Source organism: Nelusetta ayraudi, unplaced genomic scaffold (genome assembly GCF_046127955.1).
Source record: "Nelusetta ayraudi isolate G7.1 ecotype Tasmania unplaced genomic scaffold, CSIRO-AGI_Nayr_v1 ptg000189l, whole genome shotgun sequence".
NCBI classification, from domain to species: domain Eukaryota; kingdom Metazoa; phylum Chordata; class Actinopteri; order Tetraodontiformes; family Monacanthidae; genus Nelusetta; species Nelusetta ayraudi.
In genome coordinates, this window is record NW_027466238.1 from 30001 (window position 1) to 36597 (window position 6597).

Here is a 6597-nt window from a genome sequence, read left to right on the forward strand (position 1 = left end):
CCCCCCCACCTCCACCCCCCCCCCCCCCAAACTCACATTCATTGCCCGACAAGCCCAGTAGGACTGTGCGGGGTGGGCATAGGTGGGACCCCTGGGGAACCAGTCACTCACACCCCGGGCCCCCCCCACCTCCACCACCACCACCACCACCCCCCCCCCCCCCCCCACCCCCCCAAACTCACATTCATTGCCCGACAAGCCCAGTAGGACTGTGCGGGGTGGGCACAGGTGGGACCCCTGGGGAACCAGTCACTCACACCCCGCCACCCCCCACCTCCACACACCCCCACCCCACCCTAACTCAGATTCATTGCCCGACAAGCCCAGTAGGACTGTGCGGGGTGGGCAGAGAGGGCCCTGTGGGCATAGGTGGGACCCCTGGGGAACCAGTCACTCACCCCCCCCCCCCCCCCCCCCCCCCCAAACTCACATTCATTGCCCGACAAGCCCAGTAGGACTGTGCGGGGTGGGCAGAGAGGGCCCTGTGGGCATAGGTGGGACCCCTGGGGAACCAGTCACTCACACCCCGGCCCCCCCCACCTCCACCACCCCCCCCCCACCCCCAACTCACATTCATTGCCCGACAAGCCCAGTAGGACTGTGCGGGGTGGGCACAGGTGGGACCCCTGGGGAACCAGTCACTCACACCCCGGGCCCCCCCCACCTCCACCACCACCACCCCCAAACTCACATTCATTGCCCGACAAGCCCAGTAGGACTGTGCGGGGTGGGCAGAGAGGGCCCTGTGGGCATAGGTGGGACCCCTGGGGAACCAGTCACTCATGATGAGGTTGCTATTAGAAGAAATATTATTACTTTGAGGACAATCACTCCGCAGCTGGAGCCGTCTTTCTGGATGGGGTGTTTTAGAACTCCGCCTCTCCACCTTATATTGTCCCAATCACTTCTCCCATGGCAAGTCCTCCTCATTTTGAAGTACTGCCTGTGTCATAAACATTTTAAAGTTGTTCATGTTATGAATAGGTACAGATACAGTATTCACTCAACAAAATAATGACTTGCTCAAGACACAGAGAGTTGAGTGTCTGTGAAAGTTTGATAGAAGACTGTTTAAATTTCATGGTCAATATATTGCAACTTAGTTATTCAGGTGGCAACAACTTTGATCCAAATAAATCTTGATGTTGGTGATCACAAGTGGTAGAAAGTATTTTCCAGCGTTGTTTAATGAGGGATCCTGGACAACTATTCTCTGCCATAACGCCTCAAACATGTTGTTTGATGCTTGTGGGTTATTGTAATCCACTTTTACATAATTGCATTCACACTATGGTAACTTAGTAAAGAAAGCACATCCTGCAAAGACATAAGACTTTAAATTTCCTACAGTCATGCTTGAAGGGTATACAGTAATGAGGTACTTTCCGAAATTTATGTGCTGCTTCATCAGAGTCAGCAAGCTCTGTTGTGTTGTTAGCAGGATTGATCAGGTAAACACATCGATCGGCAGCATTGATGTACTGTAAGTAAAAACGAAATTGATATTAAATGTATGTAATGATGTAAAAGGTACTTATGACATTTCAAAGGAAAAGTGAAGTGAGTTCAGATGTATTAATCAATGACTTACCAAAAACTTCCAGTGAATATTGCAAACGTATAAAAATGACACAATTGCCTTGTAGTTTGAGAAGTTGACCTATAACAAAAAAATAAATAATTTGCTCAGTAACTTATAGTATGAATCTATATTAGCTACATCGTCTCACACACATGACCATAATCACACATAAACACAGTTAAACACACTCATCTAGTAGGGGCAGAGTATGTTTACATGTAAGATAAAGAGTTTTTCTCATAAGATTTTATTTTGATTGAACACACACACAAATTTCAAACTATTCCCAATCACGCTGTTGTACTACCTTAGAGAGACTGTGCCGTCTGACATCCTCCCTCTTTCCAAAGAGGATCACACCAGCTGTATAATGAATAAGAATGTACATGGTGTTTCCCAAATTCATAGTCATGGCAGCATGGTGAAGGAGGCCTTCAATGACCTTCATAGAAATTTTAAATACACAGAAGTTGAGATGTCAAACTTTTTGGAATTGTAAAAAATGTGATTCTTATAGACTACTGTTCATCTTCCCTATTATGTCGCCTCTAATAACACAAAAAGTAAATATAATTACAAAGAATTACATAATTTGGGTCTGTAATCCCCCCAAAAATTTAGAAGTAGCTAGATTAAAAGGGCAAAATCATTGCAGCTTTAACAGTTGTTATGCATTTCCTCTCCTACAAGCCACCGATGAGGCATCAGTGTCCAAAATTCACTGTGGTGAATAATGAAGTTATGGCCTTGAATTTGTGAGGGCACAACCGAAACCACAACGTCCGTGTCATTTTTCCTCCACAGCTGTGTCACCTGCCAATCATGAAAAACAGTTTTCTTAGGTGTGAAACATTCCTTTGTGTTTATTTAATAATAAAAAGTAATGTTAGAGCCCTTTCTGTGTGTATATGTGTGCCATTCTGCAACTGTGACAGTAGATGGCGCTTGTGTCAAGCCAGGCGAATCGATTTTACCGGACAGGTAATCAGGGTACAGGTGTGCCAGTTACCGGGAGAAGCAGAAGGTTTTTTGACTGCCGTTAGTGGCAACTTTTGAGCCCGTTTTCTTTTGATTTACACCTCGTATTAGTTCATAAGTAAGTGTGTGTGTGTGTGTGTGTGTGTGTGTGTGTGTGTGTGTCTAAACTATGTGGAAGGGGCAACGGCCAGTGGATTGAGTGTGCAATAAATATGTTAAAATGCACAGACGTGTGGACGTTTGGATTCTTTTTATGAAACTACTACAGACAACGTGTCAACTAGAGTTCACTGGAACAGCCCTTCATTGGCTTAGGGTTATTTGTTAAACTCGAGTCACTACAATTAAGAAGAAAAATATGATTATGTTGATCATACTTGTGATTTTGGATCCTCTGCTGTGGAGATGACAGCTGCAGGTGGAAGCTGTGGACTGCATTGTGGAGCCTATGGATAAAAATATTGTGATCATAATTCATACAGTCATCTTAAGAAATACTAATATTGCAACTAAATGCTTTTCATGATCTGACAAGAGTTCTTTTTTTATATAAAAGTTTTTCGCTCCAATTACCTTAGATGTGGAATCTTTTGTGGGTTTTTTTTGTTTCCCATCCAGTGTTCTCTATAATAAACAAGCGTATCTGATTATTCTGTTTCCACAGTTGAAATAGAAATCTCTCAAAAAAAACCTTACAAACTTACCTTTACTTTTATTTGTTTGAAGGGCTTTGTTAATTTTGAAACATATACCCCTCTTTTCTTTTGTGCTCGACTCTTCCAGCGCTCCACAACCACCCGGTGAGTCTAAAGTTCATCAACAAAACACTACTGTGAATAGACAAATTATTTGATAGTTGTAAAGACACAATATTGCTTTCTTCCATGTCATATTAAATCACATCTGCATGTGACTAGGAATGGAAAATGCTCTTGAATATGTACAAGTCTTACTGGGTTACTTAAAATTGTTGACTGTATCCCTCGGGGAATTGTGACCATTTTTAGGAAGGAGAATTTTGTCAACTATCCTACTGGGCTCATCAGTGTCCTCCTGACTCGAGACTTCCTCTGGGGAGTAAGTGCATTGTGCAGTGGTCACATTTTTCTAGAGAGATATAGATATTAAGTTAGTACTCACAGCACTTCAGACGGAATGCACACTGTCTATCCATGCTACTCAGTGAATGAGCTGTTACCTGTGGAGTAGTTGTCGTTGTGTTGTCTCCTGAAGGAGGAGGCTCATCAGTGTCCTCCTGACTCGAGACTTCCTCTTGTCCTGTGTGAGCCGACACATTTTTCTAAAGAGAGAGATTAAACTGTCAGTGCTCACAACACTGAACTGGGGGCATTTATTAATTATCTCACCGTCCTGGCTGAAGAGCTGTGCTGACTGCACTCAGCAGGTTCAGTTACTGAGCAGAATCAATATATACATCCAATGGAGATCCCAAAGCAACTTAAATCAAACACAATTGGATTTGGTTTTGTCTCGCAAGACAAGGCTTCATCAGTTCATGTACACATCTGACCAGGTTGGTAACTAGCCTGCTCAGATGTGTGGATTAACTGATGAAGCCTCTTGGGTTAAAGGTGAGACGTCTTTCTAGACAAAAAGCCAAGTCCAGTTGTTTTTCTATTAAATTGCTTTAGGGGCTCCATGACCTGGACAAATGAGAATTTGCACAGGCTTATTCATGACTCCATAATTTCCCATGTCTGAAAGTTAGGAGCCTAAAATATATTCATATTTTAATTTTTTTAATAAGTTTTCTTTGTTTTTGCAAATGTGATGAATATGAAACCATTACCTTTATGTGTCTGAGATACCCATTCTTGAGCCTCGTCTTGTTCGTCTTTGAATTGGCAATTCCAATTTCTCTGCAGACACCCCAAAATGCATCCTGATCCTTAAGGTGTTGAATATTTTTTCTTGAGGAATGAAGCTTATCTATAATAGCAACAATGTCCTGAATGCTTTTGTCTAGTTTTCTGGGCTGGAAACAAGAAGACAATATATAATTTCATCAATTCATAAAATGCCACAACATTTTTGGATGCAGTATAGTCTTACTGGCTATTCTCATTTAAGAGCGTACTTTAAAGGCGACTGGCCTTGATAAACAAAGTGTGTGGCCTCAACTACCAGTCAGGGGTGGGAGGCTCCGGCGTCACAATGGCCGGTTGAGACAACCCAGTGTCACTTGTGTATTCTCATGCCTGTATTTGTTTAGCCTCCGAACAGCTGATATATATACTAGCTGTGTCCAAGGAATTGTTTGTTGCACGTTGGGCCAGCCAGGGTGATTTGCAATAAACTCGTCTTTGCAAACAAGTAAGTCTCGTCATCTTTGTGGACATAAACGATGCGACTTGTAGCAAGCGCGTCGAAAAGGTGCCCATCACGCAAGCATCTCAGGGGCTTCAAGCAGTAGGCTTAGCCTCTACAAAAAGAATATGCAACTTTAAGCCTTAATATCTCCAAAATGATACAGTAGAAATGCATGAAAATGACTGAGGATGTTGTCATGGTGTTCCTCAGGTCAACTGTACCAAGCGTTGTCAGAACTTATGGAACAATTGTATTTTATTGTACAGTAAAGATGAGGTACGAGGTCGTTTTTGCCTGTTTGAAAAGCTAAAAAAAAAAAAAGCAACTTTGAGGCTTAATATCTCCAAAATGATACAGTAAATATGCTTGAAAATCATTGGGGATATAGTCAGGGTGTTCCTCATGTCAACTGTACCAACCATTGTCGGAACCTATGGAGCAATATGATGTTATTGTACAGTAGAAAATGATTATTGGCGCTTTTCTCTCCCTTAAAAAACAATAGCAACAAAAAATATTACCAGGGGGTTGCATACATAAAATTATTTTTACGGTTTGCACAATAGAAATAATTGTAGAAGGCATAGAAGGCAGCTTTTATGTTACTATTATTTTCAAATAGTTTTAATATACGGTTGGACATCATTCTCAAATGTAAGAAAAAGGGTTTTAATGTATTTTTTTTTATTTTTTTTTTTTTAAAGAGAGGGTAAAATCAGGTTCAATATAAGAGAAAATCAAATTATAGACATCTACTCAGCGAAGTTAAGTTAAAAGTAATTTAAAAGTAAATTTGTAGGCTACTATAAAACTCAGAATTTAGTTCAAAGCTCACAATCACTAAGTTCTAACAGAAAATGAATAAAATGGGACTTTACACAACCAAATAAACAGAGCACTTTCTGATTAGGCTGCAGTTGCAACATGCGTGCACGATCAAAACAAATGTCATACTTACTTTCACATTAGCACATGGTTACTATTCATTTAGGTCAACAGCAAAAATAAAGGCACCTGATCAAAGCCTTCAGTGACTGCAGTCACAAGAACTGTCCTACTGAAAAACCTCAAAGACCAAGGAAATAATAATAGATTTCTTGCAGATTCAAGCCCCCTCTTCAGCCAGAGTACCAGTGGGGAAGACCTCAAGGTGGTGCCAAGTCATAAATATCTAAGTGTACACTGTAATGGGAAATATGTATTCTTGGGTTATTCTTTATTATGTTGTATTCTGTGTCATATGATCACTAGTAGCACGTGTAATCTGTTTGTTTCATAGTATAACCTTCTCGAGACATTCTCCTCGTGGTCCACCAGAGGAGGCTGTAAATGTGTCAGCTTGTGCTGATTCTCTGCTTTGTTTTCCTCTTCTTCCCTTCCTTATCTCTTCCCCTCCCAGTCCAGTGTATAAGAGACCTTCTTCCTCCTTTCCTCCTCGCACTCGCACTCCCATTTTACTGTGTTTTGTGCCTCGGAGCTCCGATCCCCTTTTTATTGTGTGTTCATTAAATTACTTATTATCCCAGTATTCCTGCATCGGCATCTTCGCTCTTTTCCACAACAATTTGGCGTCACGAACAGGATAGCTGAAGACCCGTCAGTGAAACTCTGGGACGTCGAGGGCCCGGGACCAGGAACGGAGGAAACTCCTCGTTCCCCCTCTACCTCGAACCAAGCATTCAGAGATGAGAGGATCGGCGTCTAAG